Source organism: Diadema antillarum, unplaced genomic scaffold (assembly GCF_040938485.1).
Source record: "Diadema antillarum isolate AM-2024a unplaced genomic scaffold, OU_Dant_1.0 scf00000103, whole genome shotgun sequence".
Taxonomy (NCBI): Eukaryota; Metazoa; Echinodermata; class Echinoidea; order Diadematoida; family Diadematidae; genus Diadema; species Diadema antillarum.
The window spans coordinates 1,213,165-1,236,634 of record NW_027270992.1 but is presented as its reverse complement, the minus strand read 5'-3'; the positions used below and the strand labels follow the sequence as shown (position 1 = coordinate 1,236,634).

Below are 23,470 nucleotides of genomic sequence, written 5' to 3'. Positions count from 1 at the left end.
GGGTTCAGTCCAGCCCACAGATGATGAATGTGGAATACCGCAGGGGTCTAACCTCGGGCCACGGTTATTTTTGTTGAATATTTTATAATGATCTGCCTGTATGTTTGAATACATGCAAAATACCGCTATATGACGATGACTCTTGTCTTTATCATTGATCTTCAAACACTTGAATACTTTTCGGCTAGGAAATCTCCACTCGACTTTGAGGACCTCTTTTATAATGAGGTTACCTTCATCACAGTTCTGACCACTGTAGGCCTCCGGGCAGCGGCAGACGTGTGTGTTGCGTATCTCATCGTGGATGCAGCTTCCTCCGTTCTGACAGGGGTTAGATGCACACGGGTTGCTGTCTGGAATCGGTAAGGAAACGAGAGACTTAAAACATACTGCTCTATCTAGAGGGATAACTGACATAAGTTAGTCTGTGTATGTGTATAAGTGTGATGAAATCCCCCCAAATCATGACAAAAAAAGTGGCAACAGAAGATATATACATTGTGTGTATATATATATATATATATATATATATATATATATATGCACTAGAGAGATGACAAATACAATGTACAAAGAAAAAAATATAAAAGAATAAAACATGAACTGTGACAGAAAGAAAACTGAAGAAAGAGAAAAATGTACAGAATCGTAGACAGATAGGCAGACTACATACATACTTGAAAACATATACTATATAAATAATGAATGTTTATGAGCACAATGGACAGAATAAAATATCTCCTGAGCTGAAAGATGAAATAATTCATTCAACAGGGCACAGCCGAGTTGAATGACTTAATAACTTTATCTTTCATCAATGAAATATTCTGTCCATTTCACACATGAAAAACATTCACTATTTGTTCTATATACATAACACCTAAAAATAGATCCTTGTCATTTCATATTTGATGAATTTAGACACTAGAGAGAATGTGCGAGATCTGAGATTGAGAGAGTGCTGAGCGCTATATGCTACAATGTAGCTTGTTGTCGGTCAATATGCTTGATCACATGCACATTGCAAACACAAGCATTTTACATGTATGTAGGTAGAGTGCCGGGCTCTCTGCATGCATGCAAATGGAGCATATCGCATTGATCCAAAATTGCACGGTAAATGGAGCCTCAATTGTATGAATGACGTATGAAGTAAAATAGGACAAATGATCAATATCAAACAACCAATCAAATGACAAGCATCTATTTAGGTGTTGTTTATATTTATATACATACATTTGTATATGTATACATGTATATGAATTTGTGTGTGTGTGTGTGTGTGTGTGTGCATGTGTGCATGTGTGCATGTGTATACCCACATATATATTACAGATTGAGTAAAAAATATACATATATATATGCACGGATGAGAGATAAAGAAACTAGCGAGTGAGAGATAGCACTTAGAGAAAGGACCTTTTAACCAAAGGGAGTGGCAGAAGATAAGGAAAGATATAGAAATATATTATAAGAAGGAGAGAATGAATCTCATCAGAATCACCTCGACATCCCAGCAGCTCAAAGCGGAGGGCTATCCTTCTGTTCCACGTCTTGGGCTGTATCCTTATCAGCTCAGCTTCGACAGGTTGAGCAAAGTAGTTTGTCTTGATGGTATTCTTATCACTGTTGCCCTCAAATGTCTAAATGGCACAGAAAGAGAGAGAGAGAGAAAAAAAAAAGAGAGTGACAGGAAAAGAACTGTCACTGGTGTTCCACTCTATTAAAACTCAACAAAAAACAAACAAACAAACAAACAAACAAACAAAAAACAACCTAGTATGAAGGAGTGCTTCCCTCTTCAATGCACACAAATAAATCATTGAACATAAACGCAATGCATTCATGTTCTATTAGATTTCTAGCGACAAGTGAAAGTCAACTGTGACATAGAAAGCTTGTTAGACCAGGATTTGAATAACAACATAAAGAAATACATTTCAAGCTGTGGGCTAAGAAAAACATTACTTTTTTACAACAAGAGTTTTGTTTTGCTTTGGTTTTTTTAAACTAAAGTGTTTGTATATAATAACAGCGACTGTATCCTACTCTCAATAGTTTCATACAATTTTTTTTTCCCCAGGAATAATAACAATCGGATATGAAAAACTTTCATGTGTGAACCCACTTTGAAAACAAAAATTTGTAAGAGAAATACAATACATGAATATATGAATACATACTCATGGGAGAAAATGATATGAATATATAAAATATGTGTATAATTATGTATTTGTAGCTAATGTTATTGTGCTTGAATGAAAGCTATTCACCGACCTGGGCAATTCCGTCGGCATTGTTGATGTATTGCAAGACAGGACCCTCCCGCCGGTACCGGACATCGAAGGATGACACCCACTCTTCATTCTGGTCTCCCCCTCGCCCCTGTGTCTGCACCCCGACGATGGTCGTCGGGCGGGGCAGCTGCACCTCGATCCACTGGTCCCGGTCGGACACTTGCGCCACCCACGCGCCGCCGGTCGCATCAAAGGTCAGCGCGGCGTTGGAGTCAAGCCTGCCCTCTTGTGCTCCGTGCTCGGGGAGAGAGCTTGAGGCTGTGAGGGCGCCATCTGGGATACTCCCGCTCTCCATTCCCAGAGGGTCGTTGCACGCAACTTTGAAAGAAGAACAAGGAAAAGTTATTTGACACACACAATGATGCAGTACCTTCACTCTTATCCATGAATTTTTTGTTGTTGTTGTTGAAAGCATGTGAACAGAACAAATATACATGATATGGACAATAAATGATTGATATGAAACAAGGAAAAGTAGAAATTACGCGGTGCGTAATATATGTCCCCGCCGGAAGTAGCATTTAGTAGCAAAATGTACAATATAGGTAAAAAGATGAAGGTCAAAGGTCAAAGAAGTCAAAGGTTAAAATTCTATGTAGAAGTTTTGAAGCCCTCACCTAGTGCCATCACATAAAGCAAACGGAATCGAAATCGGGTTAGAAATGGCGAAGGAGTAGCATTTTGTAGCCAATGTACAATATAGGTAAAAAAATCAAGGTCAAAGGTCAAAGAAGTCAAAGGTCAAAATTCTGTGTAGAAGTTTTGAAGCCCTCACCTAGTGCCATCACATAAAGCAAACGGAATTGAAATCGGGTTACAAATGGCAAAGGAGTAGCATTTTGTAGCAAAATGTACAATATAGGTCAAAAATCAAGGTCAAAGGTCAAAGAAGTCAAAGGTCAAAATTCTGTGTAGAAGTTTTGAAGCCCTCACCTAGTGCCATCACATAAAGCAAACGGAATCAAAATCGGGTTAGAAATGGCGAAGGAGTAGCATTTTGTAGGCAATGTACAATATAGGTCAAAAATCAAGGTCAAAGGTCAAAGAAGTCAAAGGTCAAAATTCTGTGTAGAAGTTTTGAAGCCCTCACCTAGTGCCATCACTTAAAGCAAACGGAATTGAAATCGGGTTACAAATGGCAAAGGAGTAGCATTTTGTAGCAAAATGTACAATATAGGTCAAAAATCAAGGTCAAAGGTCAAAGAAGTCAAAGGTCAAAATTCTGTGTAGAAGTTTTGAAGCCCTCACCTAGTGCCATCACATAAAGCAAACGGAATTGAAATCGGGTTAGAAATGGCGAAGGAGTAGCATTTTGTAGCCAATGTACAATATAGGTAAAAAAATCAAGGTCAAAGGTCAAAGAAGTCAAAGGTCAAAATTCTGTGTAGAAGTTTTGAAGCCCTCACCTAGTGCCATCACATAAAGCAAACGGAATTGAAATCGGGTTACAAATGGCAAAGGAGTAGCATTTTGTAGCAAAATGTACAATATAGGTCAAAAATCAAGGTCAAAGGTCAAAGAAGTCAAAGGTCAAAATTCTGTGTAGAAGTTTTGAAGCCCTCACCTAGTGCCATCACATAAAGCAAACGGAATCAAAATCGGGTTAGAAATGGCGAAGGAGTAGCATTTTGTAGGCAATGTACAATATAGGTCAAAAATCAAGGTCAAAGGTCAAAGAAGTCAAAGGTCAAAATTCTGTGTAGAAGTTTTGAAGCCCTCACCTAGTGCCATCACTTAAAGCAAACGGAATTGAAATCGGGTTACAAATGGCAAAGGAGTAGCATTTTGTAGCAAAATGTACAATATAGGTCAAAAATCAAGGTCAAAGGTCAAAGAAGTCAAAGGTCAAAATTCTGTGTAGAAGTTTTGAAGCCCTCACCTAGTGCCATCACATAAAGCAAACGGAATCAAAATCGGGTTAGAAATGGCGAAGGAGTAGCATTTTGTAGGCAATGTACAATATAGGTCAAAAATCAAGGTCAAAGGTCAAAGAAGTCAAAGGTCAAAATTCTGTGTAGAAGTTTTGCAGCCCTCACCTAGTGCCATCACATAAAGCAAACAGAATCAAAATCGGGTTAGAAATGGCGAAGGAGTAGCATTTTGTAGGCAATGTACAATATAGGTCAAAAATCAAGGTCAAAGGTCCAAGAAGTCAAAGGTCAAAATTCTGTGTAGAAGTTTTGAAGCCCTCACCTAGTGCCATCACATAAAGCAAACAGAATCAAAATCGGGTTAGAAATGGCGAAGGAGTAGCATTTTGTAGGCAATGTACAATATAGGTCAAAAATCAAGGTCAAAGGTCCAAGAAGTCAAAGGTCAAAATTCTGTGTAGAAGTTTTGAAGCCCTCACCTAGTGCCATCATATAAAGCAAACGGAATCAAAATCGGGTTAGAAATGGCGAAGGAGTAGCATTTTGAAGCAAAATGTACAATATAGGTCAAAGGTCAAGGTCAAAGGTCACAATTGAAATTCTGTATAGAAGTTTCAAAGCTCCCATGTAGTGCTATCATATAAAGCAAACAGAATCAAAATCGGGTTAGAAATGGCGAAGGAGTAGCATTTTGAACATTTTGATCACACACGGACGCACACACGGACGCACACACGGACGGACGCACGGACACACGGACGCACGGACGGACACACACACGTACGGAGCCCGTTTCATAGTCCCCTGCTCGAACTCGTTCGGCGGGGACAATTAATGAAATGAAATGACATAAACTGTCGGGTTTTTTGGTGGCTCCGTTCTCCGTTGAATTTTTTTTTCATACGTTGACGGGCTCTAGTGCTTTTAAATCTAATAATAACTGCATACAATTTTTTTTTTTTTAAATCCCCGTCATCAATGATCTGAATGAGACAGAGATTAGGGACGCAAATCTATAAACTGATGACAACTTGTTTGGAGATTTGCTAACAAGTTACAATGAAACACAACATAAGTAATGAAGAAAGTAAAGAATTAATTGAAGTTACAAAACCAAGTTACTGTGACATTTTTTTCTCTTCTGAACTTACTTGGAGGCCCTTCAGGTTCCCCATCTGTGTAAATAAAAAAAAACAAAGAAGTGTCAAATGAAATCAGAGTTGACCAAAGCACAAATGTTATAATGGGGCGTACCTGAAATATGTGGTGATACGAAAACAGAGTTGATAAAACAAAGATTACGATGAGGAAGTGATGTTGAGGGAGAGATAAGCTGCTGGGATTGTCGATGCTCTTCTGTGCTTTTTGATGATGAAAATAATCCTCAATTTTGCATACTTGTCACTTTCATACAAATTGTATGTCAAGGGTTAACTTTGCTGTCATTTATAATGTAAAAAAAAAAATAAAGATGTTATTTTTCATGAAGGATACTGAAACCTATCTCATATATCAGAATCTCTGTATGAGACTCGAGTCATAAAAACTGAAATTTGCATACACCTCATGGCATTTGACAAGCCTTTTTTGTGTGCTCCTCATATGATAATGGTATCTCTTCCTTGCATTCTTGCTCATCGCACTCACCATACTTAGTGTCTTGACTCAGACAAACACAATCATATGCATACATACACACAAACGGCTCACGCGAGCACTAACCCTTTAGCAACTCAAAATGGCAAAATTGCTGTTTGGTTTTTCTTGATAATCTTATGCTTTACCATTTTGAATTTTCATACAGAATATATAATTATGTTCTTTGAAAAAGGTCCAAGGTCAACAAAAGTATGTCAGAATTATTTCTGTGACACACCATTCTCTTGGTAAAGTCTTAATAGGCTTTTAAATGAACAGAACTTAAAACAGACAAAAATAAACATGCAGTGAGCTTTTTTACACTATTTACAAAGTTGTCGAAATGAGAGCATTATTGCTGTACACTCCAGAATCTTCAATCGCTAAAGGGTTCATTCACAATAAATTCTACAGTGTGAATGCCTCCTAATTCTCAACATGACATATGACATGATAATGTTTTTTTTTTTTCCAGGAAGGGGGGAGGGAGGAGGAAGAGGGAGAGGAAAGTGATGAAAGTAGAATCTTATCTCACCACAAGAGCAACTGAGCAGGGCTGATAAGGAGTATTCCCGCTTCTTCACTGGCTCATAAACGCGGGCCAGCGTTCCCGGTCGGACGGACGCAATCTCCGGGTTGTCTACGTTCTTGACCACCACCACATCGCCGCTGGTCGGCCCTCCGTGGGTGAACGAGATTGTGCTCCTCTCCGAGCTGATGGCGAGGATGTCGCCGCGGCGATACGGGATGGGCGTGGCCTGGCCCAGGAGATGGACCTCGGCCCTCCCTGGGGACGTGGGCGTGATGGTCTCGCTACCCACCAGCAGGAGTTGAGTGGACTTCACCGGCCTGTAAAAGCGCACGTCGAATGGCTCTGCCGTCTCTGCCCGGAAGTTGACCTTGGCTGTCATGCCATGGCACTTCAGGACATCGCTGACATAGAGGACAGTGACCCCGTCACTGTCCAACTCTGGTCGCTCGAAGACGTCAAAGCCATATTCCTTGTCACATTCTTGAGACGAGGCGGGTGGCGGATGATGGCCTTGTAGTAAATTTTCAGGTAACACCATTTAGCCTTGTATTTCTAAGAATTGTCATCTGATATATTTCACTGTTTCCATGCATCATAAATGTATGTTTATCTGCAACACTTAATACAAACACTTAACACCTGCATAGTATTTTTCTAGCAAAATCTCCAGAGTAAACTTACAGTAGCATGCTGTTCTGCTGGGGCAGCATGGCTTGCTTGTCTATTAATTAATGTGACAAAATTAAACATTTATAGTTGTATGTTGTGAATGTAAGGAGAACAACGACTGCAGGATTGCAAATATCAAATCTCACCTAGGTTCGATGATGGCTGACTCACAAAACCTGTATTGAAGAGGAAAAAATCCTTTAATCAGGGGTTGAAATGTCACTATACAGCTGGTCCACAAATGTGCACTGAACTTGGATTTCTGTTACGACTTAAAAAAGCATCCTAGGAACATCAAACATAGAAATAGGCTGAAATGCATATTGTTAACAGAAGGTGTATAACAACCACTTATGCTATAATTTAGTAAGATCTGTACCCAGAATGTTTATGGTGGGGATGGGGGTTGTGGGAGGGGGGTAAAAGTCGAAATAGTTCTGTTGCATTTGATGCTTTGGAGAAAAACTTTCAAGTTCTGTTTGGGTTTCTGTTCTGCTCAAATGGACCCTGCTTGCAAAATGGCCGAGATCATTCTCCCTCCCCCTCCTTGTTACAGGCCTGGGCCCTGTTTTATGATGAGTTAAAATTGATTATATACTGTAGTTGATTTCAACTGTAAGTCTATGGCAGCCTTTGTGGTAAGGAAATTTAAAATCGATTCTATCTTTTGGTAAAACGGGGCCCTGGATTATAATGAACAATTCAAACACTGCACCTGTGTTTGATTGCTGAGTGGGAACTACAAAAAAAAGCAACAACAACAAGAAAGAGAGAAAAAACAAGAACATAAAAAATGACTCACAACATTCCGTCTGCTCTTTCCACGACGGAAGGCTGACGAGTTGTTCCTGACACTCCCGGGCATACATCTCGATCCACCAGCAGTGACGGTCCTCGCCCTGGTAGCACACACTGGACTTGCAGAGTTGGTAGTAAGACGCAGGGTCCACCTTGGACTCACATTCCTGGAACACGCCTCCTGGAGGAAGGGGGGGGGGGAGGGAAGGAGGGGGAGGAAAAAGATGGACAGAGGTATGTGATTGACCTGCTGTTTATGGGAAGTTTAATACCATCTCCATGAAAATTCTAACCTTCCAACGGGCAACATACAAGAGTACAGGAGAATGCAAATGAAGCTGATGGTCAATAATTTTGTAAAATCATTGCCAGGCAGATTAACCCGTTGAGGACGGTTTGATTTTGCTACAACACGTATTTCCAGTAGACCATTGCCTGAGTATACTCGAGATTGTCCTCAATGGGTTAAGAAATCTCAACAGGCTCAGTACAACTCTCATCAATGTCCCTTATGTATGTTTAATGTATTATTCAAAATTAAGTCACTCAGCATTGTTCTTTTCATATACACAGAAAGGTGTAATTCACAATTTTGCACAATGATGGAAGAAGAAATAGTGTAAACATGAACTTAAGCAATATGACTACAGTGCACAATGGACTGGGATGCCCACGATGTTTTTTATTGGAAATAAGCTTCTAAGCCAGACTCCAGTTACCCTCCATCTTTAGACCTTTGGTGATCTTACCCACAACCCAATCAGCCCATTTTTTTCTTCAGTCATTTTAAGACGGGTAAGGCACATGGACAGAAGACCAGAATACATGGAAATGTAATGCCTCCAGCCTCCTTTCAGATGTTGCGGCATAGAATAGTTCTTTCTTTAAATTTTTATGTGCCCTAATGTAAACCTCCTGTATACCACATTATTCTGAAACAGCAACATAGTCATGCTTTAGGGAAACATTCTGCTTTTCATATCTTTGTAAGTTAAATAAATTTTTGTCACCCTGGACATGTAATGAGCAAAGTTATAGAGAAAATGCTAAGCTTTGCTCTGATGTAAATTGTATGACAAATCCTGATTGTTTTTCTTTCAAATGACCAGTTGCTACATTATTGTAGAGGCATGACTTTTTGCACACAAAACAGTGCCAGAAACTCAGAATTTATTCGCAATTCCAGTAGGGAACACTAGCTGCTTGATAGCCAATCACCACATAAAACGCAAGCTACATGTGACAGGAATGGAATCACAATAAACGCTTTCATCACAATGTGGCTTTATGTGTTTGAGCAAAATATGCGAAGTTGGCATGTCGTCAACTGAGTCGGGCGTGCGAATGTGACACATAAAGAGTTAAGCAATAGCATAACTCTACAGTATTGATGGTAAGGATGATAACAAGTAGGCCATACACGTGTAGATCTAACAGAAATTGGTCATTATTTGTACTTACTATATTTTGGGGAATCCTTTAAAAGAAACTGACAGGTTTGCTCTGCCTGTTCCATGGTCGCACTGTCAGCCGTCGCGCAGGATGAGGTGGTCGATGAAGTGAAAGTTGAGCATCCCATGGGGAATACTGAGTCCTTCCAAAGAGACAAAATTGGGGGGAGGGGTGGGTTAAGACCTTGTCAGACTGGGCATCTAATAGCTCCAATTAAAAAGAAAAAGTAATTCTTAAAGGAGAGGAATTAATAAAGAAACTGTGTACCAGGGTATGACTTATTGTCATCAGGGTTTAGCTAATTACTTGACAAGTACACACAACCAAAAAGATATTCAAATATTGATTAATCTAAGGGCTGCTTGAAAAATTTGATCCCTTAACAAACAAAAAAAGAAAGAAAAGGCATCCTATAAGTGAATGTCTGGCAAAAATATGTTGTTTATAAAAGTATAGAAAAACTAGAAATGTCGCGATGGCGACTGATGCCTCCGCCATAATGCATGATTCTCCCAATAGGCGTATAGTACAATGTCTTCACAATGTGTGATCCATGACAGTTTCACATAACTGGCAAAATATTGAAATGACAGGTTTGTCAGAAATGTCTTGAACTGGGTTTGCTATAATTTTCTAAGAGTGCAGGTACACATATTTGGGGAATTGAGAATTTTTACTTGAATTCTGGCAGACCTTTTTATAAGTTTATGCATTGAGTAATTTGCAAGGTATGAAGAAAGAGTGTAATGACAGTACAAAATAGATTTTTTTTTTTTTTTTTTTTTTTGGGGGGGGGGCATTGAAACCTAGCCCTTGACCCTTAACCTTTGACCTTTGACCTTCTGGCTGGAAATTTCCAAGAGAATCTCCATTAGGTAATGCATGTACATGTATTAAGTTTTGAAACTAATAATGCAAGCATTGCATATACTAGTATATGAGGGAAATTGTACAATTTTTTAGTTGACCTTAACCTTTGACCCCTACTATTGACCCATGACCCCTAACTTCCCTAGATAATCCCTGCCAGTCAGTACATGCATATGTACCAAGTTCCACGAAGATATACATTGAACCATTTGCGAGAAAAGTGATATTGCAGCATTTTCACCTAACCTTTGACCTTTTGACCTTTGACCTTATGACATGAAACTCTCTCTGGAGAATTTTTACGCAGTAGTACATATCCACACTAAGTTTCAAGAAAATACCTTTGGGCATTGCATAGATATGGGGGAAATTGCAACATTTGTAGCATTTGACCTTGACCTTTTGACCTTTGACCTCTTGCCAATGTCACTAAAGTCTACTCAACTAATTGTCCCATCGTACATCATCCTTGGACTAAGTTTGGTGAAAGCTGCTTCATCCAGTTTTGAGTAATCACGTAAACAGATAAATTTTAGGATTTGACCTTGATCTTTGACCTTTGACCTCTGTCCGATTTCACTGAAAAACTAATCAAGTAATTGTCCCATCATACGTCATCCTCCAATATAGTTTGGTGAAATTTGCTACATCCAGTCTTGAGTTATCGCGTAAACGGATACAATTTCATGATTTGACCTTGACCTTTGACCTTTAGCTGATTTCACCCAAAATCTAATCAAATAATTGCCCCATCATACTTCATACTTGGACCAAGTTTGGTAAAATTCCAGTCAATATTACTCAAGTTATCGCATAAACAAAAGCGGACGGACGGACGGACGTACGGACAACCCAAAAACATAATGCCTCCGGCACCACTTCGTGGCGGAGGCATAAAAAATGTTGAAAGAATAAAGAGAGAAATTGACTGATAATAAAGTGAGTAAACATTGATCATTTCGGAGTGAGAATCCACTGTCAGTTTAAAGAAAGCTCTTTTTAATCCATGGACAACTTTGACATTAATGAACAGATGAAACCTTGCAATCGCCAGAGGTGTCCTCTTCCAAAAGTCCCAGAAATCACATGTTTTGTTGTGTATTTCTTTTTCCAATTCTGTAGCAAGAAAAGCTGCTGAAAACTGCTTATTCAATAGTGGTGAGCCAATGGAGCAGAATGGAGTCAAGAGGGGCCTTATTCCGATTTTTACGGTTCTAGCATTTCATAAAGTAGAGCAAAAAGCAATCATGTTCCTGTATACACCAAATATTTCACAGGGTTTTTATTATTGCAAAATTTGTGAGTCAGACCATGCTATTCCCGATATTAAAGACACGCGAAAATAACGACTCTGATCTCGATACAAATGTGATGCACATGTACACGTTTCTTAGTTCAGTACAGTACTCAAAGACCGCGAATTTAACCACTCGCGAAATCATCGGGAAGTCACAATTCATGAAAATTTAGACTCGCTACATGTGACGTGTACAGTAATGTACAATACCTGGTCTGCACTTGGCTGGTCATTGGCCACATTGCCGTCCATGTTTCCGCACAGTCCACTGACCGCCAGTCCCTTTTTCAACTCGACCCGCAAGAGACCAGCCCTGGTCAGCTCAACTGTACCTCCAAAGTCCAATTCCACAATCTGTATCGCAAGAATGAAACAAAATGTTTTAATGACCATGGTTCATTCTTGACCATTATCTTTTTCCTTTGCCTTATGTCATTAAACTGATATGTATTACCAGTGTATTTCAGTATACATGTGTAATCATGACTAACAATTCAGAACAGTTTTGCCGTAATCTGCCATGTCTCACTTTTCAAAGGTAAAAGATTGTGACACTGACCATGCATAAACTTTTTTCATCACAGGCAGTCTTAAACTTACAATTCCCGGTACATGTATTAAGTGCTCATTTCACCCCTTCATTCAATTCTTTTCTTAAACACTTTCTATATTTGGAAGCAGAATGCACTTACGATACCACTCAAGAAACATAAGAGCCGGGGGGGGGGGGGGGGGGGGGGGTGTTTCATAAAGCTGTTCGTAAAGTTACGAATGACTTACGAGCGACTGGTGATCAGTTCTTGTGCTGAATTATTGAAATTCTGATAAGTATAGCACATCAGATCTGATAACCAGTCGCTCGTAAGTTGTTCGTAACTTCACGAACAGCTTTATGAAACAGGGCCCAGGTGACACAAAACTTATAGAGATGTCTTTGTGGTGTCTCAGAGTACATCTCATCAGCTTCCTGCATGCTGTACAATTTGTACCTTGAGAATGCATTCAGTGCTTATATTCACACCTCAAATACACACAGCTTGAATCTCTCATTTGTCGGTCTTCTTTGCCAATGATAATTCTTGAATTTTAAAAAAAAGTTCCTGGATCCACACGGCAATCCAGATCACTAGCAAAATGTAATCATCTGTTCCTTTTGTCATTATCAACTTATCCTGTAAGATTCATCTAGATCCGCTGGCAATATTTTGAGTTAGCTCGCAAACTGACAGATCTAGAAACCAATGCCAGCAAAAACAAAACCTCCATGGGAGAAGTAATAGTAAAAATTGCTAGTCTCACACCAGTCCATTTTGTATTCAATGACAATGTGTCATACTGCTTGACGATTCTTGTAACCTAAAGTAACAATTCTACCATATACAAGTGCTCCAGCCATGATGATGATGATGATGATGATGATGATGATAATAATAATAATAATAACAATAATAATAATAATAATAATAATAATAATAATAATAATAATAATAATAGTGATGATGTTGGTGATAATAATAATAATAATAATAATAATAATAATAATAATTATAATAATAACAATAATGATAATAATGATGATGATGATAACAATAATAAAAATAACAATAATGGTCATAATGATAATGATAACAACCATATTAATAATAGCAAAAACAATAACAACATCAACCAAATCAGGAGTAGATGTGAAACTAGTAGCAAAAAATAATTGTTTTTGTTGTTGTTGTTGCTTAAATTCTACCTGAGCCTTTGTGTTCTGAACATCATATCCTGCAGATTAGCTCCACAGAAATCAAATGAGAGCACAGTAAATTGCTATCCTGCCAACAATGAGGGCGCTATGCTTACCACTTCATTGCCGGATGTCTCCTCTGGATACCATCAGGTAAATCTGATCTCGAGAACGTGGCCTGGTCCAGTGTAATCGGGTCCTGAAGGCAGCAAACAGAAATTTTGGCTTCAAGTGGCAATTAAGCAGTCTGGACGGGCTCAAGCACTTATGGGTTGCATATTCGTCCACTTACATTTTGTACATTTGTACCTACATTGTAACACATGGGTGGGACTAAACTGTGTGAGGATTCAGATTCAAAGCGGAGAAAAAGTACTCAAAGACAGAGGAAATGATGACAAATTGTCAGTGATCTTAATGTAAGCTTACACAGAAAAAAGATTTGACCTATACTTTATTTTCAAACTTTACTAATTTCAAGGATTTTGTTTCTAACACTTACACAGCTGGTTGGAATCAGTATAGGAGGGGTCACATACACCAAGATCCCTAAAGGGAGTAGCTAACCCTGTATGTACTTTAACTGTCAAAAAGTATCAAATTTTCATTAATAGTAACTCCTTGCAGTTAAGTAAAACTAAAGGCCCAAAGTAAACACAATTTCCCAAAAGTCATAGAGAGTAAAGAAGGATTGGGCTTAATTCTCCAGGTGTTGATCTCTGCCGGACAGTGTGTCTACTTCTGAGCATAAACATAGAAAGATTACTGTATACGCCAATATTTTCGCGATCAGCCCGAAGCTCGCAAAATTCGCGAAAATGAAACCCTCACGAAAATAACGGCGTATACAGTATTGACTTCTGACCTTTGACCCCTGCTGGATCATGACCTCTCCATCCTTGGACAGCACTTTCAGGATCTCTCCCCGAGAGACGGCTGATGCTGCACGACGACCTTCTCGCATGTCTCGCTGCCTGGCATGACGTAGTGTTTACCATCGAACGTCACGACGTGCACGCCATCCCAGTACAGACAAGTCGTCATGTCGTCCTCTGCAAAATGTAATCGTGGATCGTAAAGGTCGTGACGCGGGCCGGGTTACTAAATCTAGTAACTCTTCTTTATGTGAGACCCTTCACTAGTGTCACTGTGCTAAAATCACTCAGCTTTGTGTTGCCAAAGTCAAACATACAGTCACAATAAATGCACACTTCTTCAGCTAGTGAATTCTATTTTTCCGTACGCAATGAGTCCTTATTTTCCCAAAACTACCAACCTTCAAACTCGTCTCTCTCTGCATCTTATCTCTGTAATTGACATTTACCTATTTGACACACACAAAAAAATACAGGCAACACTAACTTGTTATACATTGTCAAGTAAAGAGAGCATATTAAGAAACTCAACACTTCTCTTTTGGTATTGTATACACAAAATCAGACATACTTCTAAATACTGCATATCATGGGTACTTTACCAAGGCAAGAATATCTGGATTAAAAAGAAAAAGCCAAAAAAAACAAACAAACATCCAAATTCAACAAAAACTGTAGTTCACAAATAGAAAAGAAACTCTGAACTTCCCTTCGGCTCATTGCGAGAATTGACAAATCACATATTAGGATTTGTTCCCCCCCCCCCCCAAACTCTGCATCAAGTACTGCATATTGTGCCATAAAGGGTTTACATTATATTGAGTGAGTCTAAATTTTAGTCAATCAGGACTTCCCGACGATTTTGCAAGTGGCTGAATTTGCGATTGTGGAGTCCTGTACTGAACTCGGAAACGTGTACATGCATATCACATTCATATCAGGATCAGAGTCAATATTTTTGTGCATCTTTAAATTCGTGAATAGCACCTAAATTTGTGAAAGTAAAAACCTTGTGAGTATGTGACCAATCACAACAAAATGATCCTAAAGCCACTGATAGCTGAGTCGAGAAAATTTAGTTTGAAATATAGGTCAGATCAAAATCAGTCAAAATGTTTTTGGCATAATTTTCTAGTCTTACATATCGTCCACCATCTGCCAAAATTTCAAGCTAAATGATCAAAGGAAAGGCAAGAAATTAGCGTTTTTCTGGGCCATGATTTTCCAACCTTCAATGGAACAGAAACATGTCCGAAGATTTGGATTTAGCGCCGCAGATAGACGCCGCCCCTAGCAACGAGGGAGTGATCTTATTGGTCAGTGCATGGCACCCTGGTTACTGATTGGTCATATGAGCCCACTGGCGCTAAGCTTGAATGAACATCATGGAGGTTGCTAGGAGCATACATGTACCTTCTATTGTCAAGAGGTGAAAACTTTCTTGCCTACCATTGATCGTGATAGCAGCTGAAGAAAAGGCGGTTTTCTCATAATGCTGATTTCGTAAACCACTCAACATGCGCTAATAAAATCATCTACAGTGTATATTTCTGCAACCGAGTACTTTTAGGAGTCGTGTTACATATATAATCAAAGTGGAAGAGTAAGGGAATAATATGATGTTATTATCTGAAAGTCGTCCTCTGCCGACTTTTGGATCCTTTTGTTGTAGCTGGTCACATATGCAGTATTTGGTGAAACTTATCATCCACTCCATCCCTGATTCTCCTGTCATGTGACCTTACCTGTTTGGCAGGAATCCCCTGTCCATCCCTTTGGACATACGCAAACTGCTGAGTCACCACTGTGGATGCAGCGCCCTCCATTCTTACAATCCTTTGTCAGACACGGTCCTGTTGGGGTTCTTTTCTGCACCCTGGTGTCACTGCACATATACCTGTGTGAGTAATGAGGGTGTTGCTTTATTGCATTATGCCAAACATGTATTTGTTTGTGCATGAAAACAATAGAGCCTACACGTAATCCTTCTTCTCTTTTAACATGTAAAAAGGGTGGTCCACAATTTGAAATTTGAACATTCTTGCAAACTCGAAATGTTTGAATATTGTAAAAATTGCATGCACGCGGAGTGTACATCATGAGAGTGTAGTGTGCAATAATGCACAACTTTTTTCCTGTTGTGCTGCTTATGTTCAATGTTCTGCCTCATGTACTGTGGACAAATTTTCTAGGGAGTTTGCATTTCTCACGTTTTGCACATACAAAAATGTTATTCCGATGTTGAGCATTTCATTTTGAGCATATTGCTGACTTTTGAGGATGTTGCACAAAAATTTGAGCATGTTGCAGTGACACGCTCAAACCCTTTATGGACCACATGCCCTGCACATGTGCATCAATTTCGAAAGCAGTTGGATTTGCACTCAGGATTCTTATTGATAGATTAAGATATAGTATTCCTCATTGTGCACTCTAAGGAAAGATACAGACATTTACCATCTTTGCAAAATAACCTGAACTTTAATCAATCAAGGAATTCTTGTGATGAGTAGTTATAACTGAAAGTGATTGTCAATTAGTTGCAGAAGTTACCACAAACTCTATCAACATAATACAAAACACAGTGGAGGATCCAGTGAGGGCTCACTGCCCGCGCGCCCTCTCTTTATTTTTTGCTAAAACAAAAGAAATAAAAAGAAAAAATTGAGGGGGGGGGGGGGATTGCGCGCCCCTTTAATTTTGTGAAGGCACCTCCCTTTTACAGAATTCCTGGATCGGCCCCTGAAACAAAAAAGTTGCTAGTTGTCCAGCACCGCTGCTTTGCCATTTTTAATCTGCTAGTATTCATTCTGAGACCAAGCACAGAGGCCGTTGTTTAGGACACCAGTTTTTCACACAAACATTTACACACAGAGACACAAAGAGGTGCTAGAGAGCTTGAGAGCTGAAGAGATGTTTACAGTACAGAAGTGGGGTACAGCTATACCTCGGTTGCATGCATCACGGTGTAAGCACATTGTCAATTTGCTTGAAAGTATGACAATAAGGCATTCTGTAAAAGTGGATATTTTCGTGTGACTACTTTTTCGTGCTTGGCGGGGTAAGAGAAGTTTTGCATGTTTTTTATTCCACAGAATCAAGACATGAACTACTAGATCATACGTCAAGCAAAAATATTTGCGTGCTTTTATTTCCGTGCTAGAGTCTGAATGCGCAAAATGCGCGAAAATTTCAACACCGCGAAAATTTCTACTTTTACAGTATTTTGCAAAGCTATGTGAGGGTACATACAATAACACTTGGATCACTGGTCGAATTTGTATGAAATTTTCAATGCTTTGTCTACTTGAGTTTGGTGGTACCGGTACTCAAAAATCTTTTTGACCACAGAGCAGATTTTCTTTTTTCCCCGCTCTACGCCAATCTTAGAGGAGTGGGCATCTTCTAAATACTGTGTACGAATGAAAAGACAGCTCAAGTAAAGTGTGCTCATGCTGCTTACTTCACATGCAGATATCTTGGAGTGCCCGGACAGGGATTCCCGAAGATATCTGGGCTAGCCATCAGGGTGCAGGATTGTTTCTCCTGGCAGAGCTCGACGACCTTGTCGTAGCTCATGTCCGAGTGGCACTCCTCTGTTTCCTCCGTGATCGTGCCCGAGCACCGACCGTCAAAGTGCTGGCCAAAGCTGGCGTACACGACGTTGATGTACCCGTTGTTGGGGCACGCCAGGTCCAGGGCTTCATTTTCACAGGCGAATGAATCTGGAATCACAAATTGGATTAAGGTTAGAGAATGGGAAAAATGTAACAATGAGTATTGTCTAGTGTGATGCCACCACAGGTGCTGGTAGTATTTTTTTCCACAAAAATACAATAAACTATGCTCAAATATTTTTTTATAAGTTATAATTTCAACTCAAGTGTAATAATGATGTAACAAGCAATCGCAAAAAGAAAAATGGTTGACTGAAGAGTACAAGTGATGAAAAAATAAGAAAATGCATCATATACAACCAGAAGATTGGTAAATTACCTGTAGCTGAAAGGAAGGGGAAAGTCCATCTTCCTCTGACACTGGGGGCTGTTGTCCCAAAACCGACGTAGATGTCGTCCAAGGACTCTGGTGATGCAAAATCAACAGCACCAATGACCTCATCGCCTGATGCTGTTGGCTTCGTCAGCTGGAGCATGCCATTCCTGAAGCCCGTGCGGAAGCGGGTGGGGCCATCCGAGTTCAGGATCCTCGGACTCCTGAACCGTTCGCGCTCCCTGCCTTCCGTATAGATGACGGTGTCCTCATTACCATTGGCACCAAACACTGTTCGAGAAAGAAGAACGATTTTACTTTTCTATCATGGAGAGGGTAGTCTGAGCGGTAGCCCGCAAGGAAACATCTTCTAACATTGTACGTCAATGGCAAAACTCTGGATGCTGAACATCGCGCAGCTCTCTTCAACACAAGCAAAGGAATCGATTCTGAACTCTACTAATTCAATCTTGGCTAAAATATACTATGATGCCTGGGGCTGAGAGAGTCACATTCTCATTTTGCTCTGATGGAGTATTTTTTGTTCTTACCGTGACACATGATATACAAATGGTGAATGGTCACGGGTGCGATGGTACAAGATTTCACATGAGGTGAAAGATAGAGGCGCTCTATTAAACGAGGCGAAGCCGAGTTGAATAGTGCTCCTCATCTTTCACCGAGTGCGAAATCTTGTTCCATTGCATCAAAGACCATACACTATATGTTTTATACAACACATCGAACGTCAACAGATTTGGTCCACACAGATTCTTGAATTTAGCACAGAAATGGCAACCATTTTCTGTGAAAGATGAATGAGTAGCCGCACAGTTGCAGTCACTGTGTACGTAAGTAGTACACGAAACGAAGTTGTTTACAAAAATGAGTGAGAGAAGTACGAGCTTGTAAGTGCCCTTGTAATTGTTGAGTGTGTGCGGCAAATGTTAAATGTTTGTTTATTGCGACATCAGAGCCGTGCGACGGGGAACAAAAAACTTTGGGGCCAATCTTGAGTTTAGCATGGGAGTCAATGGAAATGGGTGACGTAGTCAGCCATGCGCTATCCATTTTTGCTCAAACAAAATTGCATGGCTGACAGCCACAGCGTGCGATGGCAACTTTTAACTAAATGTCATGTGATGGGCAATCAACCAATCGGATAGCTACATTCTAATTATCTAATTAGGTGTTGTATGAACTGTGATGGCAGACAATGCATGACAATTTGAGAGTCAGAATCACATGGGAGATTCAAAGCAAAGAGCTCACAACAAAACTTGCCTATTGTATATTCTGGATCCACCACGCCCGGTTCGCTGGACAGCGAGAGGGTGGCATTTTCTGTCGCCTCCACGGTAAACTCCAGCCAATCCATGCCAAAGGGTAATGGGGGGAGGGGGTAGAGAAGCTCGTCGAAGATGCCTTCAGTCTGGTACGTCTCACCTTAAAAATTAAAGATAAATGCTTTATGAAGCCAATGTACATCGCAAAGTCTACATGTCACATGCTCTTGTGGTCCTCTGGCTGTGCCACTTGTTTTGAATCTGAGTTGTAAGCTTCAGTCTCTCTAGAATCAAACCTTGTTGCATGATCATAATAAAATACATTAAACAAGAAACTGTGCAGATCTGGATTCAAGGCTGCATACAGGTGTATATAATATATATCAACATAATACCGATGATTCAGCTGTGATTCAGTTACCTTGCATGACATTCAATGGGTGTCTTCAAAAAATGTGTAAAGTCCCTATCAACAGAGATTCTTTTTTTAACCTTTAGAATCTGCTTGAACTTCAGTCACAAATGAACCACTCGTTAAGATTTTGAGAGTGGTCTGGGTATAGTGCTAAGTTTTAAAGAATGTTATTAATCAAATGTTTCAATTTGAGGCATTGTTTTTTCTCTTATGTTTTTTATGTTCATACTATTTGAAGCTCTGCATGAGACAAAAGATCAGATGCTGTTCATATCAAAATTGGTTTTTCAATCGTTGCTGGTTGCTGGTCTTCACATCCCACTAAAGGATTTTAAGACTTTGACAAATGGTTTGGTCAGTGCTGATTAATTCTCCAGCTGCATCTCGTGTAACATGACGATTTCTCACCTTCAAATCCAGTAACTGTGGCTCCTGTATTGTACAAAAAAGGTGAAAAAATCAAATCAACTGATTAAACTCTATAGTTCCTTCTCCCGTAAAAACTGCTCTTACCTATAGGCTAATGCAGTGGTCTACACAAATCTACTCAGTACATTCCACTTCTTTGGTGCAAAATGAATTGCAAAGATTTGCCCTTCAATGAAAAATTTATGCCAGATTTTCAATACTGTTGACTTCTCTTTTCGTCAAAGGCAAATGAGGAACCACTTTGGGCTAGTCATCTGGCAGAAAACACCCCTGATGCATTTATTCACCTATCGACTGTAAGCATTCACAGCATAATGTTGCAGTTCTTCAATTGCTGGGAGACAATATATTTTCTTTTTTCTAAAAGCTGGATGCATCAATATTCCAGCCGATGCAATATTTTCTACATAATACAGATACATATCTTCACATTATATGATTTGATGAGTACCTCCACCAAGGAGGTTATGCCTTCATCTGCATCACTTGTTTGTTGTTTGTCTGTTTGTTAAAATAATTCAAAAAGTTGTGTATGGATTTTGATGAAACTTCCAGGAAAAGTCAATAAGGAATAGATGACCAAATTCTCGCAGTGATCCGGGACGTTTTATGAATTCATGAAGGATTGTTATTCTGTAAGTGTGAATGGAGCTATAGGGAAATTGGACGATTTTCAGTATGAGTGTATATTGTGGAAACGAGCTTCTTGGTGGAGGTCTGCGCTCTCTGAGTGCTTTTCTAGTTTTCTGTGCTTTTCATAGATTTTTTTTTTCTTTCAATTCCTCAATTCAAAGATCAAACAATACCACCATTATCATTTACACAATATCGTACTATAACATGAGGATAAAAGTGTGCAATATGTCAAAATAAAGTCCAACTGCTGAAGTGAGGAAAGACTACTGCGAGCTATACACTCACCAATTTTCCCGCGGCAAACCAGAGGGGATAGTTCGTAAAATCCCCTCTCCTTCCCCTCCTCCTCGACAGCTGAAACGTCTCCAACGCGCACCGTCCAGACGGGGAGGTGGGCCTTGTCGCTAAGGAGACCCATGTCTATCAGCGCGGTCTCCTTGTTAGCGTCACAGTTGCATAAAGTGCCATTCACCTCACAGCCTAGGAGCCAGCGAAAGTGTGATGACAAAAAGGATGACAATGTTAATGATGACGATGACGATGCATGGCAATGATGGTGAAGACAATGATGATGACGGTGATAATGCAACAGCGATGATGATGGCCATGATAATGGTGCCATGGGATGATGATGACGATGACGATGATGATGATGATGTCGATGAAGGTGATGCCATGCGGATCACAATGATAATGATGATATGGTAATGATCAGAAGAATCAGTAGTGATTCTCTATGCTATTCTTACAAATAGCATACTTTTGAGAGACAGGCAGCCAGTTGTATTGAATGTAGATAATGGCGACAATGATGCCAAGGAGTGGTGATGATGATGATGATGATGATGATGATAATGATATTGTGATGGATATAATGACAATGATGTATGATTCTTCCTCATTTACATCATGGACTTTTGTCCTGGGGTAACTCAGGTAAACTTCTGACTGATAGAATCTATTTATTACAAAAGTTTTTCCATATTATTTGTAACACCAACTTTTATTCACACACACTCCTTTGTCTTATGAACATAAGATTCTCAAAATCAATGATCTATAGGATTTTCATTTAGGGCAGGTGATGCAGACTATATAATGAACTTTCAAGAATATTATCTGAAATATTCATTACAAAAGGTAAATAAGGTTAAATATAGTTTGGTTCACAATTACCCAAAAAAGATGGTCTAAACCCCCACATTTACCTTTACATAGAATGTTATCTGCCAATGAAATTTTTACACTCCCTTGGTCTTAAACACTGGAATTCCTTTAATATACACATGCAATTTTATAAACATTTTACCTCTGCTGCTTGTTGCAGCATTCAGTGAATGAATGCCAAACTATAACTAAACTTTCATTACTACAACCACACAAGACTGCCGCACACAAACTGACCTTCTCGAGAGTAATGACAGGCGCAACCTTGCTGGTCTGATGGCACATCGCCCCAGTTGGGCATCCTCTCTCCCCGGCGGTTATTCCACCAGGTGACCTGCTGGTCACCCTTCCACATGGCCGCGCCCTTGCAGTGGAAGGCAATGCCCTGCTCGCATTCCTCCGAGAGCGCCACCAGGCCTCTAAGCTGGACGATGGATGCGTCGTGCTTGTACAGGATCTCCTCGTAGTAGCCCCCGATGTTGTCCCCTTCGCTGTCAACGGGCACGCGACCGTTCGTCTCGTGGGTGACGATAGTATCAACTGGTGCCAACATTCAAGGACATGATCAACATGATAGTATCAATGTTTCACAAGTTTGCAGACATGCCCCTATGGCCCTCATAAGCCTTACAAATGTATGTTTCTATTTCATCAAAAGAGTCAAGATTTCTATACTATAATGAGATATTTTGCTAGGATTTCTGCTCTAAGTCTTTTCTGTTACTGCTTTCAATTAAAGAGTTGCAGGCAAATTCCAAACCACTTTTCAGTTACATGTACATATATTAAAAATCAAGTGATAGTGTGATGAATATGCTATTACCGGGGTGACAATAACTTGTACCTTAAATTTTGGTGAAAATCAATCATTTTTTTTTAACCATTGTCAGACAATCCCAGTTAAATAACATCCTGTAAAAATCCCAGCTGTCTTACCCAATAAAATGCAGCCACCACAGCATGTCAGAAGAAAGGCAACCCCATTTTGTGCTTTGGCTGCCATGTTTTGCTTTGTTTTTTTGCTCTCTTGAGCATTTGATGTTTTTGAGACATGAGATAATGTCGCCCCAATAGCGACTTACAGTGAATATCCCGGTATCTTTATACACATACACAAACAGGATGACAGAAACAAAGCTCTGACTCCTTATGGTCGGGGGGGTTCTATGGCTCCCTTCCATGTTACATCATGTTATCTCCAATGGTCGTTTTCTTGCAGTTATGCTAATCATGCTAATTTACGCATGTTTTTGTGCATCAGTTGTAAGCACTCAATCCCTAAAGAAAGCTTCAAATGGGCTTCTTTTTCTCTAAATATTTTATCTTTGTAGTGCCATCCACAAATGAATGTGGAAAATCTTGTATTAAATCAATTTCAGTATTTTATTAGTTTTTAAATTCCTTATGTATTTCTTTTAATAATTTCAATTTGTTATGTATTTCTATGAATGGAACAGTTGATGATAACCAAACAGGATGCTATCTGAGAAAATACAGGGAAAGACACTGATCTAAC

The 23,470-nt window shown here is 39.6% G+C and overlaps 1 pseudogene; it reads right to left on the bottom strand.

Moving 5' to 3' along the window:
• Positions 1–14,120, bottom strand: part of LOC139718997 (zonadhesin-like) — a 45,716-nt pseudogene extending 31,596 nt beyond the window's left edge.
• Between the last annotated feature and the right edge of the window lie 9,350 nt (positions 14,121–23,470).